At 49.2% G+C, this 13,121-nt stretch overlaps 1 protein-coding gene across 2 annotated transcripts in view; it reads right to left on the bottom strand.

Annotated features, from left to right (window-relative positions):
- Positions 1 to 11,351, bottom strand: part of LOC138497213 (uncharacterized) — a 371,787-nt gene extending 360,436 nt beyond the window's left edge. For both annotated transcript variants that reach the window (XM_069620537.1, XM_069620538.1), the window contains exon 1: positions 11,207 to 11,351. The gene's annotated coding sequence lies outside the window, so the exon portion shown is untranslated. The remainder of the gene's footprint in view (positions 1 to 11,206) is intronic.
- Between the last annotated feature and the right edge of the window lie 1,770 nt (positions 11,352 to 13,121).

The following is a 13,121-nucleotide window of genomic DNA, read 5'->3' as shown; positions in this document are numbered from 1 at the left end:
TGGGGGTCCAAAAAAACTGAGCGCTGGTTTTCCTTTATGTGAAATAGAAATCTTGAAGAGTATCCCAGCTGGAATAGATAACTAGTGCGTTTCTCCCATCAGCTGCTATTCCACTTCCTCTGACCACCGCCTGATTTACACTATTTTTATGTATGGCTTACCCATCACACAAAATACTCACTCCCCCCGCCACACATCACCACACTGAACTATTCTTGTTGACCGTATATGTTTCTGTACACAAGTGTCACGAGCCACCCTGCCCGACATCGTAGCAGCTTTCCCCGTAAGAGAACAGCTTGCCTCCTCCCTTCCAAGATGGCAGCCTCAGTGGACAACAGTTCTGGGATGCGTTTTTCTCCCTGGCATGTGGATCCAGCTCTCGTGGGTTTTCACATTCCCATGTTAACAGAAAGTATTCCTACTACAAAAGAATCGACCACATAAGTAGCTGCGCATCTCAAAGCTTCTGTGCGATCTTCATTTCTAGTCTCCTTGTCCTTCCTCCAGGGAGTGTCAGAAAGGAACAGAGGAACTCCTGAACAACATCACTGGGGCCAGACAAGCAAATTGACGAGGTCAAAAATAGACAGCCAAAGTGGAAACCGATCTGTGTGCAACATTCGCCTGCATGGTATTCCAAATGCTATCCCTGACAGCTGTAGGAGAGGAATTCACCCGGAATTCTTCCGCTTTGTGTTTACACTCCCTGGTAGCACCCAACTGCAACTGGGACGGTACAACGCACACGACCGGAGGCAGATGCAAGCCACTCCACCAGACATCCTTGAGACTGGATAAGGACGAGATAACGAAGGAAGCAAGAAATTCTGCATGCATCCAGTTTAGGGACACCTCGGTCTCGCTGTACCAAGACCTGGCAGCAATTAGCCGAGTTGCAATAAAGGACCGGTTCCTGCGCATTATCACCCCAGACATTGTGTCATTTGCAAAGGGCCAGATCCTAATAGGGGGGAGACTTTAATCTAGTCTCTTACCCAGATAACGATAAAGACACCGACGCCCTCGAGGGAGGATTACACGAGAGCGACCGGGTATGCCGAATTTGAGGAAGAGGTGTTAGTGGACGTTTGGAGACTGTCCAATGCAGGGATGCACAACTACGCATTTTACTCCCACGCCATAGAGGCCTCTCGAGAATCGTTTTAATCCTTCAGCCGCGTGAGCTGTTCCCCTGCTAGGAGGGCTTTCACATTCTCAGATCACTCCCTGGTGTCAGCCCACATCTGGGTAACGGGATTCCCAGCTTGTCCCCAAAAGCCCTGGAAGTTACTGCATCTTGTAGTAAAGAGTCTGCAATTAAGAGGGAGATATATAATGCCCCAGGCTACTACTTTAGGGAAAATTCCTTTGTGGGATGTTCTCTAGCAATGGTTTGGGATGCCATGAAAACGCTAATACGGGGGTGCTAATTACAAGCGAGGCCCCATACAGAAAAGGCAGGCAGTTGCAACTGGAGGAGATGTTGGTAGAACTAGAAAAGGCACAAACTAACCAGTCCATGAAAACAGAGGGGGCTCAAAAAACCAAAGTCCATGATGGAAATGCACCTAGTTGATAAATCCTGCTCGTGCCCTGGCGTACACTAAACAACAATAAAGCGAACCAGCTCCTGGTGTATAAACTGAGAAAGATAAATGTGTGGAACATCTGCACACCAAGAGGCCTCAGAGGGGGATAAAATAGGCGCAGCGATGGACCACCACAGGGATGCAATGTCTTGGGCCTCAATCGAAAGTGCACTGCAAACCAGACATTTATCCTTAATCCCCCAGGGGTGTGCTTTCCAGATTAGTTAGCTACACTCAAGCGGTAAAAGAGGCAATTAAAGGCCCTTAAAACATTCAACCCCAGGACCAGACAGGTTCACTGCACGGTTTTACAAGGTATACACTCACACCATGGCCCCTCTCTTAGTGGACCTGTGTAACTCCTCAAACACTGGGTGCATTCAACCATCCATGGAGGACTCCCTAACAGTATGCATACCAAAGCTCGGGAAAGACCCGGAAGACTGCGGTTCAACCCGGCCCATAACACTAATGAATAATGATGCAAACATCTAAAAATGTTGGCAATCAGACTCGCCAGGGTTCGACTCGACCTAGTGCACCCAGATCAAACGGGATTCATCCTGGGCCACACCACCCAAGATAATGTCAGATGTAAATAGAGTGCACTTTATGGAAGGGAACAGAGTTGGTGGTAATATCACTAGATGCTAACAAAGCGTTTGACCTACTCGACTAGGGATATAAGACACTAGCCCATTACGGACTTGGCCCAAAACGTACTAAGTGGGTTCTGGCTAACTATCAGCGTCCCACCACATCCCTAAGAATTAAAGGAGTTTGTTCCCCAAAATGGTCTCTGTCTAAGGGTCAATATCCTGAATAAAGTTCAGAAAGCATACCGGGCCAATTTCCTGCGGCTGTTCAGGGGCCTACTGAGCATTCTGGACTGCTGGCAAGAACAGAAAGTGTCATGGTTTGAGAGGATTTCTGCAGTTAAAATCAATCTGGCCCCGAGACTCCTCCATCAGTGCCTTGCTTTGCCTGTAGCAATCCCAGAGATGGAGCTTCGGTACTCCAAAGAGGGAGTAGATATATATGGGGCAGGAAAAAGCCACGGGTAGCTAGAAAGATCATGCTCCAAGGCACCCTTAGCTGTGGTCTTGGGAGTCCCAAACATCTCCCAGTACTAACTGGCAGCACAACTGTCTCACACCTGTGTGTGGCAGGACACAGACAACTCATTCCGTTGGAAGCACAGAAAATCATTGAGCCCAAACCCCACCTCAACCCGGCCCCACCTGGGCACGACACAATTTGCCTCCGCCCACTGACCAGCAACAGAAACAGTTCAATGTTAGAAATGGGCAGCAAGACGATGGGGTGCCAGGGGCCCCCTGGGGCCACTCACTCCAGTATGGCATAACCCAGTTCACACAAGGGAACGGATCGAGGGGGTTCCATAGATGGCGGGAAGGGAGCTTAATGCAGAAATGATTTTTCGGATAGAGGACGCCAGTTATCCTTTGAAGAATGCAAAGCAAAATTCCAACTCCCAGCAGCGGAAAAGTTTGGGTACACCCTGCTCCGACACTGACGTCACAACTCAAAATAAAGGAGCAGGGGGGCAGGGCGCTTAAAGCATTAGAGTGCACCTTAACAGCATCAGCCCTGAAGTTAAAAGTTTCACTCCGTACAGGCTCGTAAAGAAAGGGGACCCTTTGAAGGAGAATTACATGCTTAAGCGAGAAAGGGACCTGGGAGAGTTGGGGGTGGAGGAATGAGGGCGCACCTGGACCTGCACATGTGTTACAAATAAAGATGGGGCAGTGAAGATGTGCTACAGATGGTATGTTACCCCAGAAATCTTGAATAAGAGTAACCTGCCACTGTCGGTGCAGTGCTAGAGGGGATGTGGAGCCACAGGGTCGCTATTCCACCTTTTGTGGACCTGCCAAAAACAAACCCAATTCTTGAAGGAAGTCCTAGCACAGTTGAAACTCATCACAGGGTGAAGGATTCCCAGGGACCTGTGTATAGTACTACTGGGATGCACAGGCCTGCCCAATGACAGACATGCAAAACCTGATCACTCATCTCCTCACGGGAGCAAAGATCACCATCGCCCGCTCCTGGAAACACGCTGAAGGTCCTGTGGTCGCCATGTTGTGTACGAAATGCTGGGACAGCGGTAACTGAGAAAATGACAGCTGCACGCCCATGGAAAGGGGAATTTTGCAGCACCTGGTCCCCCTTCTTGGATCACGCTGAACAGTTCCCGGGGTGGCGTGTAAACCGCCTACCCTCAGGCGGTGCAGGAAATATAAACCCCTGAGAAGTGAATGTCGATCCAAAGCAACAAAAGACTGGCTCTACTAGACAGATCGAAAAGCCCCGATCTCTAATCTGCTCCTGACTGTTGGACAGTCTCCTTGGTTGATCATGGTATGGTGGTTCGGGGAACTTTGTTTTACTACTAGCGATTGGGCAATGCTCCGATTACTTACCGGTAATCTCCATTACTCCTAGTCCTACTCTTCCTCCTCACAGTACTTACTTCATGAGGCCCCTGCCTCCGACACAGGACCTTCTTCTATTTCTTTAAATTCCTATAACTCCTCCCCCACACCCACGTCACTCAGTTTCATATCACCAAGCCAGAGCATGGGACCTTCCCCGCAGGGAGGGTCGTCAGTACTGTGACGAGGAAGAGTAGGACTATGAGTAATGAAGATTACCGGTAAGTAATCAGAGCATTACCTCCACGTCCACTCTTCCTCGTCCCAGTACTTACTTCATGAGGTATACCAAAGCAGCAACGGGGAAAAGGTCCCAATGAGAAACAGAGCTGAAAACAGTGCAGCAAACACACCCACAATAACTCTTAATTCACATCCCCACAGATAAAACTCCAACCACGAAGGAACCAACCTCTCCCCCCCCCCCCCCCGAGTGGAAGAAACTCAACCCATAGCGGTTGATGGAAATCCCTAAACCAGCCAAGGCGGCAGCCATACAAATCTCTTCCAGAGATAAACCCTCCTTGCATCGGCCCAGGAAGCCGCCAAACCCCTGGCGGACCGCCCCTGATCGTGCGCAGGCACGCCAAAAGCCATATAGGCACTGGGATCACAACCCGGAACCATCGGAAAATGGCAACCACAGATGCGTTTTGCCCAGCCCCAGCCGGACCACAAGCAATCAGAAGACTATCAGATTGGTGGGAAAAAGCAAACCTAGCCAAATACTCCAACACGTCCCGCCGGACATAATGTTAAGCCAAGCCACCCCCTCATGCATTCTCGGATCATGAAAGAAGTCAGGGAGAACCAGATCCTGAGAGGTATGAAAACACAGATACAACTTAAGGGAGGAACTTCGGACCACACCTCAGCAGCACCGAGTCTGGCAGCACCCCCAGGAAAGGAGGGTGACATAAGAGAGCCCCAATCTCCCCAAGCCTACGGGCAGAAGCGAAGGCAATAAGAAAAGCAGATTTCAGTGTAAGATGTTTGATATCAATCTCGGAAAAGGGCTCAAAAGGAGGCCCTTGAAGGAACCGTAATACAAGAGGGAGATCCCAAGGGGGAAGCCCTTTATCAGAACACCTTCAGAGTGGAGGGTCTAAGAGCATCCATTATGTACTCAACTACAGGATCTGAGAACCCCTGAGATATCAACCTAGACTGAGCAATAGCCACACTGCCCATTGCATCCAGTGGAATTCCAACCGCAGATCCCCTTGAAGGGGACACGGCCACCTCGGAATCAGCCAAGGTTCCTAGGACCGAAGCTCCAACAGAGAGGGGAGCCAACTCCAGCAGGACCAGAACTGAGCTAACAACAACACAGTCACCCTGGACACTCTGTTGCGCCAAACCACCTGGGGCAGAAGGGGAATAGGCGGAAAGGCATAAAGGAAAACCCCAAGGCCACTGTACAGAGAGGGCGTCCATTCCCCAATCCCCCCGGCCTGAAACCGAGAGCAGAAGAGGCGAACTTCTGCTGAGGCCGGGGATGCAAACAGGTCTAGAACCGGGGACCCTAATCTGACACAGGTCACTGCAAAGACCTGGGCCAACAGGACCAGTTCCGCCGAGGAGTGAAAACCAGCATCTGAGAAGATCCGCTTGAACATTGTCCACCCTTCCGATACGTGAGGCCACCAGAGACACCAGATGAGATTTCTCCCAGGTGCCCTATCGACGCTGCCAGAGCATTCAAGGAACAGCCGGAACCCCTTTTGCAGTTGACATATGCCAAGGCCGTCGTATTGTCCGATCGGATCAAAACCGCCGACCGTCCAGCAACTCCTTGTAGTACACCAGAGCTTGGACAATGGCACAACTCTTGCCAATTGGATGATCGCCAGCTCTCCCCAGATCTCACAACCGTTGAGCTGAGAGGACCCCCAATGTAGACCCTTTCTGCTGGCGTCGGTAGTAAGAGGCCACAGGAGGATGGACCATGCACACCTCAGCCTGTAGACCTGAAACCCCCCCCACCACAGCAGGGAGACACAGCGCTGGGGACACCGAAAACACAACTACGAAAGCTGAGACGTCGGAAACCAGTGGGAGAGAGTATAAGACACCAGGGGACATAACCGAAGACGGGCTCAAGGAACCGAAAAAACGCAAGACGCCACGTGCCCCGTAACTTCAGCAACAGGTGAGCCGAGACACTGCCTTCTGAGAACCCAGCCCAGACCAGCCAGCAAGCAAGCGCCCCCCCTGCGCAACATCCAGAGTACACTCTCCCCAGACGTCTGGACAAGCAGTGCAGGGTCTTGAGACCCATAAGGAGTCGATATCCTAGAAGGCATAGGGACCAGGAACACCCGCAAGTAGAAAACTTGACCCTGAACAGGGAGAGGAACGGGCAAGACGGTAACCCACAACAATCCTTCCTAGAGAACGGATCCCATGGCCAACTACTTGGACCGTGAGCTGGGTACCAAAGTCCTAACCATGCAAACCTGGACAGGAGGAGACAGGAACTGCAACCGATACCCCCCCTCCGGAAGGAGCCCATTACCCAGGAAGCCGAACCCCACCGGTCCCATACACCTCAGAGAAGATAGAGACAAGGAGCCAGGAAAAACCGCCAGTCACTGCACTTGCACCAGAGGAAAATCACAGGACGTTGAAGCATGCCTGCGCCACAATATAACAGCATGCTTGTCAGCCCACAAAAAGATCCGACTTATCAAAAGGAAGATACAGGACAGCCCAGAAGTCCAGCAGACCAGGGCCCCCCAGCCGACAGAGGAGCCACCAGGCTGGCGTCAAAAGGGCAGAGTACTGTCACAAAGCAGGGCAAAGCAATCCATCCTGGATAGCAGACATCAAAGGCAACCCCCCCACCTGGGGTATTCCTACACTGGAAAAACCCACTGAAGTGACATCCCCCTCCACCGGCACCAGGGGCTCTGAGAACCCCTCTAAGCACAGACATGTGCCACCATGTGCCATATCACTTCCCACAAGTCTGAGAGGAGGCGTGAAAGCAACACGTCAGCACCGGAGGACCTAGGCCCTAAAAGAAGAGACACTGGGAACCCTCTGAATGGCTATTACTTCCATGATGCATTTTCTATAATTCCATGCCGGACAAGGGAAAAGAAAATCATCTCCTTTGACCTTCCCTCGTGCAGTTCAGAGGAAGAGGACAGGACGAGGTGTCTGCGTCCATAGCTAGCACAGACCCAAACACCACTAACTCGCCACATTACTGAGAGGTGGCTTGAGCCCTGTATCCAGTAGCTGGTAGCCCCAAGCTCTAAATTGTTCCAATGCGTCGGTCTAGGAAGGATGAAATGCCGAGTCAGCACCGCAGAGACTCGAACCCAAAGTGTAGACTATGCCAGGCCGGTACCCTTCAGGCCGCTTGCAGACGCGTCCAAATCTGCGCCGTTTTCACAGGCTGCACGCAAAGAATGCAGCCAACATCCGGTGCATCGTGTGTCTGAGGAGCGGGTAGTATGTGACATGCCTGTGACAGAACAGAGCCCCAGCACTTTCAAAGACTCTCTGCCACTGTCACCCCACGACAAGAAGCAGAGGCCACACAACAAAAGGGAAGGCTAGCCCATACTGCCAAGTGCTTGCCATTATTTCCAATAAAGATGTGTATACAGAGCACGAGAAAACGGCATGTCGAATCAAGATGGGCAAAACAGGAGGAGAGGGGGAAAAACATCAAGCCCAGTCCTCCCCTCTCCTTACCTTCCCCCAGAGAATGCAGCTAACATCTGGTGCATCCTGTGCTGTGTGTGTCTGAGGAGCGGGTGGTATGTGACATGCCTGCGACAGAACAGAGCCCCCGCACTTTCAAAGACTCTCTGCCACTGTCACCCCACGACAAGAAGCAGAGAGGCCACACAACAAAAGGGAAGGCTAGCACATACTGCCAAGTGCTTGCCATCATTTCCAATAAAGATATGTACACAGAGCACGAGGAAAAGGCCTGTCGAATCAAGATGGGCAAAACAGGAGGAGAGGGGGAAAAACATCAAGCCCAGTCCCCCCCTCTCCTTACCTTCCCCCGGGCCATGCAGGACCCGGGACACAATGCTCACGCTGCGGTCCGGAGCCCAGCAAAGAACCGAGCGAGGCAATCCCGTCCAACTGTGACCCCAAGCCCCGCAAGTGGCCCAGGAGCAGTGCCGCACCTGAGGGAGCCGAGGGCCCCGCCACACAGCCCCCGCCCCAGGGGGCCAGCAATTGGTGCTCCCCAGTGCCCCGCACCGGGAAGAAAAAGTCCAACCTGCCGGAGGCAGGAAAAATTAAACTGAGTGGCGTGGATGTGGGGGAGGAGTTATAGGAATTTAAAGAAATAGAAGAAGGTCCTGTGTCGGAGGCAGGGGCCTCATGAAGTACTGGGACGAGGAAGAGTGGACGTGGAGGTAATGCACTGGATTTACGTTGACCTCTGCTGGCTCCTTGTCCGGTTAGCCTGTTTTGTTCTGTTGCTGCATTTGTTAATATTTTTCGTTGCTGTCAACACGAAAATGCAAATAAAAAGACACTATTAAAGGGAAAAAAACAAGTGGTTGGTATTGATGGCCTTGTGTTCAATGTATTTTCTACCATGGCATTGCACACTCCATTCGGTTCATTTTACATTTGTTAATGGCAGGTCATTTGCATATCTTCAGTAACTGCGAACTGCAGTCACTTTAATCAAGTCATAATGCCCAGCAGTCTTATCAGTTAATATGAGGTTTTGTGCTCGAAGTGTCTGAATGTTTTTTTTAATTGCTGGTGGAATAAAAACATCTTAACCAGGTCCATTTGTAAGCACGATGCATGCATTTCATTGAAGTCCTGTTAAAAACAAGCACTGTGAAAGCCAACAGTTGTGGCTTGTTTATAGGTATTAAGCATTTGCAGGCACTGCTATTAGAGGCCTTGGTACTCACACCATGTTTCAGCTGTTACCATTGATGGACAGTTAATACCACTATGGCAGTGCGTGGCAAGTGCCATTCTCGTGCCTAAACAAAAGCCTGAACTGTTGGCATTTCCAAAGCTTGTTAATGATTTGAGCCCGATTGCAGGGGGGGCTATGCTGATGGCTATGAGGGTCATGACCCCAGCTCTCAGGGAAGCGGATGTTATCATTAAAAAAAGTGTAATGTGTCTCTTGAAAAAGGCTTTTTAAAGTTTATTTATGTTTGTTCCTGGACGAGCAGCTAGACGACCAAGAATCTACTATCAACCGCCTGCACCCACCAGCATAGCTAAAGATTGCTACCATTCCCCCACCATGAAAGTGAACAATTAAAACAACTTCCGCATCCAAGGAAACCAAGAAAGGACAAAGAAAAACGGTTGCAGGGTTTAATTTGCTCGACTATTTTCCAGAAGGAAAAAAAAAAAAAGATTGTGGAATATTCTCCACTCAAACGACCATGCTCCTATGCAAAGAGGTGCCTCCTACACGCCCTATGAACATAACTTCCCCCAGGTGTGTGCAAAATTGAATCACGAGTGAGAGAGGAACTGAGCTTCAGTACCAATTCCGCTTTACATACTGCACATGCAATGTTAAATGAAGAGATCAACCAACACAAATCGATCCTAATTTGCTACACCGTGGAACAAATGATCTTAATATCCCCCTCTCCATGTGCTGCAAGGGGCTGGATGTTATGCTTAACTATTATTTATTCGTATTTGTAGAGCGCAAAACAGCCCGTGGGCATCGTGGCGCTTGTTAGAGAGTGAGCAAACTTAATTACATGGAAAGAAGCATTTTACAAGTATTGCATTTTAGTACAGAATACAATATACATTATAAAAGAGGCAGTAGGAGAAGAGTGGTATTAAGTGTGGGTAAAAACACAGTGAAGGGGGTGTTAGTTGAAGAGGAAGGCAAGGAGGGAGTTTTCAGCTCTGGAAAGGCTAGTCATCTAAAACCTGCTCAATAAGCTCCACCTGCCCTGATCTACTTACTGCACCCCCTAAGGCCCGCAACCTCTGTGTCGTCTTTGACATCGATGTAAAACGTTTAATAACTCAGATTATCTCTGCTAGATTTAACCTGCTCAAGGATAAGGAAACCCCACCCCGTTTTACGTACCGCTCAAACAAAGACCTCACCTCAAAACTTGTACTCACTCTACTTTACAAATGTAACCTACTCCCTGCCTATGGTGTCTATAATCAATGATACCACTTTCCTTGACCTGTCCTGTCACACACCATGAAAATAGGATTGCTCTCCTCGGTTGCGTGGCGGTCCTGGCTCAAGCATGCTCATCTTTCTAAATGGAAAGGGTAATGATAATCCGGATAAATGGAATAAAAAAAAAAAGATACATGAAGTTTGTATAGCTAATCGTTGTCGGCATTACGAAATTGTCCGGATTTTTTGTTTGTAAAGTCTAGTTGCTCTGTAATTTGGGTTTGAGTCACGCTTGTGTTTGCTAGCAACTGAACGGAGGCAGAAGGTGGTGGGACTAGAGCGGGACGTTAAAAAGCAACCCCGATCGACGCAAGCATTTGTAAACTAGTTTGAAAGGGTTTCACAAAGTAACAGACGAGCCAAAAGTGGAATCCTGACAATGAAAACGAGGCTAGAAATCGGTTTCCTTTTCTAGCAACACTGGCTGCCACGGTTCAGAGAAAAGGGGCGAGTGACCCTAAGAAGAAAATCCTTGGTCCGAGTTGAACAAAAAAAAAAAAAAAAAAAAATCTCTCCCCCTCGATTCAATATCCTTAAAAGTTGGCAACTGTCCACATTACCCTGGAAAAGCTTGAGATCATCTAAAATATGTGCACATTACATAATCTCATTCAACTGTACGTTACGTACGCAGTGGCGGCAATCGGATAAAGGGAAAGCGATTTGCTTTCCCCCCACCCCGAGTTACGATCAGGAGCCCTTTCAGAATTTCCTACAAAGTGCGTTTAATTATGGGTGCGAAACAGGCAGCCACATAGCAATATTACGCTGATGGCAGATATCAATCTGCGATGGGAGGAAGTAAACATGCCGCAGTTGTAAAAGGGAATTTGAGATTCCCGAGCAGATGGGTATTATCGGAGAGCATTGTTTCCTCAATCAAACAAGGTTCTAGTCTCAGGGTAAAACAGCCTAGGTAGTGATCTCGTTCTCGTCAATCTGTAAGCGAACACCATTTCAAAATACTGCGGTGCTCTTCTCACCTGTGTCCTTGTGATCGTACAGTGGGCAGACAGCTCTTCGCCCGCTTCCCGCTCCCCACGCGTAGATCAACTGAGGAGATGGCGGCACCAGCACTTCCGTCTACCCTACACGGAAGCAGTTCTTCTGATCGCTTTCGTTGGGGTCAACTCAAGCCGGGGTTTCCGGGCGCTGCGTATAGTCGTCAAAATACCACACATGACTGCATTTCATTGCTGGCGTGGATTCTATGTTATTGATGTAGTGTGTCTTCAACGGTGGCCATCTTACGATCAGGCAAACAGTAACCGCCATCTACCCAGTACTCGAGGTTTTCCTGTTGCATAATATGACTGTATGATTATAGAAACAGGCATTGAAAAAACGACATGATTGATTTTTTTTTGTTAACTCATTTTTATTGAAAGTTTTATAAATACAATACAAATACAAACATTAATGCATTTGATTAAACCAGAAAGTGAAACAAGTAAAACTTGGACCTTAGTACATAGTTTCACATATTAACAATATGATATAAAATATAATATATGTGAAAAGGGTAAATGTGACATTTGATAATTAGCCCCCAGGTTCCCGTTGTCAGGCCTTGCCCCCCTCCCATACCTGATAGGAGATGCGGGATGCATGTCTTCAAGGTTCGGTTTCCCAGCGCCACTTTATTAACTGCACATGCGGGATGGCGAACATTGCCATCGCGCTCACATGACCATCACATCCCTCCTTTTTCATAACGAAATGTAAAATAGCAGTTAGGCATAACTTACTGTCAACATTACAAACAGACATGTGAAAAAAACATGAAACATTACATGAGCCCAAAACATAGCTCTCAACTCACACGCTTTTGGCGGGTGTCACGCGCTTTGTAAAGGGCTGAGTCACCCGCCAAGCCTCCTGCACGCCCTTTCGTCTCACCCACCAAGAACAAAATCGGGTGATTTCGCCCCTTTTCGATACAAATGGTTGAAAGCTATGCCAACATGGGCAAGTACAGAGAACTACAGGTTGATTTCAGCTCAGGTCCATGATGCATAGCTCTCAACTCACCCGCTTTTGGCGGGTGTCACCCGCATTGCAAAGGGCTGGCTCACCCGCCAAGCCTCCTGCACGCCCATTCATTCCAATGGGCGTCTCACCCGCCAAAAACAAAATCGGGTGATTTCACCCGCCTTTGCGAGACAAATGGTTGAGAGCTATGCATGATGTAGTCTTTGAACCTCGTCAGACATCTCCGGCCTTCCTGGCGGGGATATCGTTCCTCTATCGCAGCCTCACTTCTCTCTCTTTCCAGGTCACCTCGCCCCACTTCGGGATCCCCAGTGTCTTCTTCAGGAGGCTGCTCTCTGTTCACACATACCTCTCAACTCACCCGCTTTTGGCAGGTGTCACCCGCCACGTAAGCAGCTCTCTCACCCATCAAGCTGCCTACACGCCCATAGCAATGAATGGGCTTTCATCTGCCAAATATAAAATCAGGTGTTTTCATCCCCCCCAGGGGCCATGAAAGATTGAGAGCTATGGTTCACCGTTCAGGCCGGGGATGTTTCCTCTCAGAGTTCTCTCTGTTCTTCTTTGGCAACTTTTCTGAAGAAGCACGAGTTCCTGGTCACCGACCCTCGCTGGCCGTCGGTGGTCACCATGGACCCTTTTACTTGGGTTACTCCCATGGGAGTAGGTTCATACTTGAGGGACAATTTTCCCTCCAGATGGCGGTTTCTTACTGTTACACATGGGCAGAGTTCTCATGCATCTCCGCTTCATACACTTTATTTTCGTCCAAATCAGTGTGCGAGGGCCTCCTTATGGCAGAAATGGAGGTTGCCATGGACATACATGCCAACCCTCCCGATTTAGGCGGGAGACTCCCGATTTTACTAGCAAACATGTTGCAGTTTTTTACTGCCCCCCTCCTCC

The sequence above is a fragment of the Ambystoma mexicanum genome, chromosome 5q, assembly GCF_040938575.1.
Source record: "Ambystoma mexicanum isolate Mex_15411 chromosome 5q, UKY_AmexF1_1, whole genome shotgun sequence".
In the NCBI taxonomy this organism is placed as follows: Eukaryota; Metazoa; Chordata; class Amphibia; order Caudata; family Ambystomatidae; genus Ambystoma; species Ambystoma mexicanum.
This window is presented reverse-complemented; position numbering and strand designations above follow the sequence as displayed.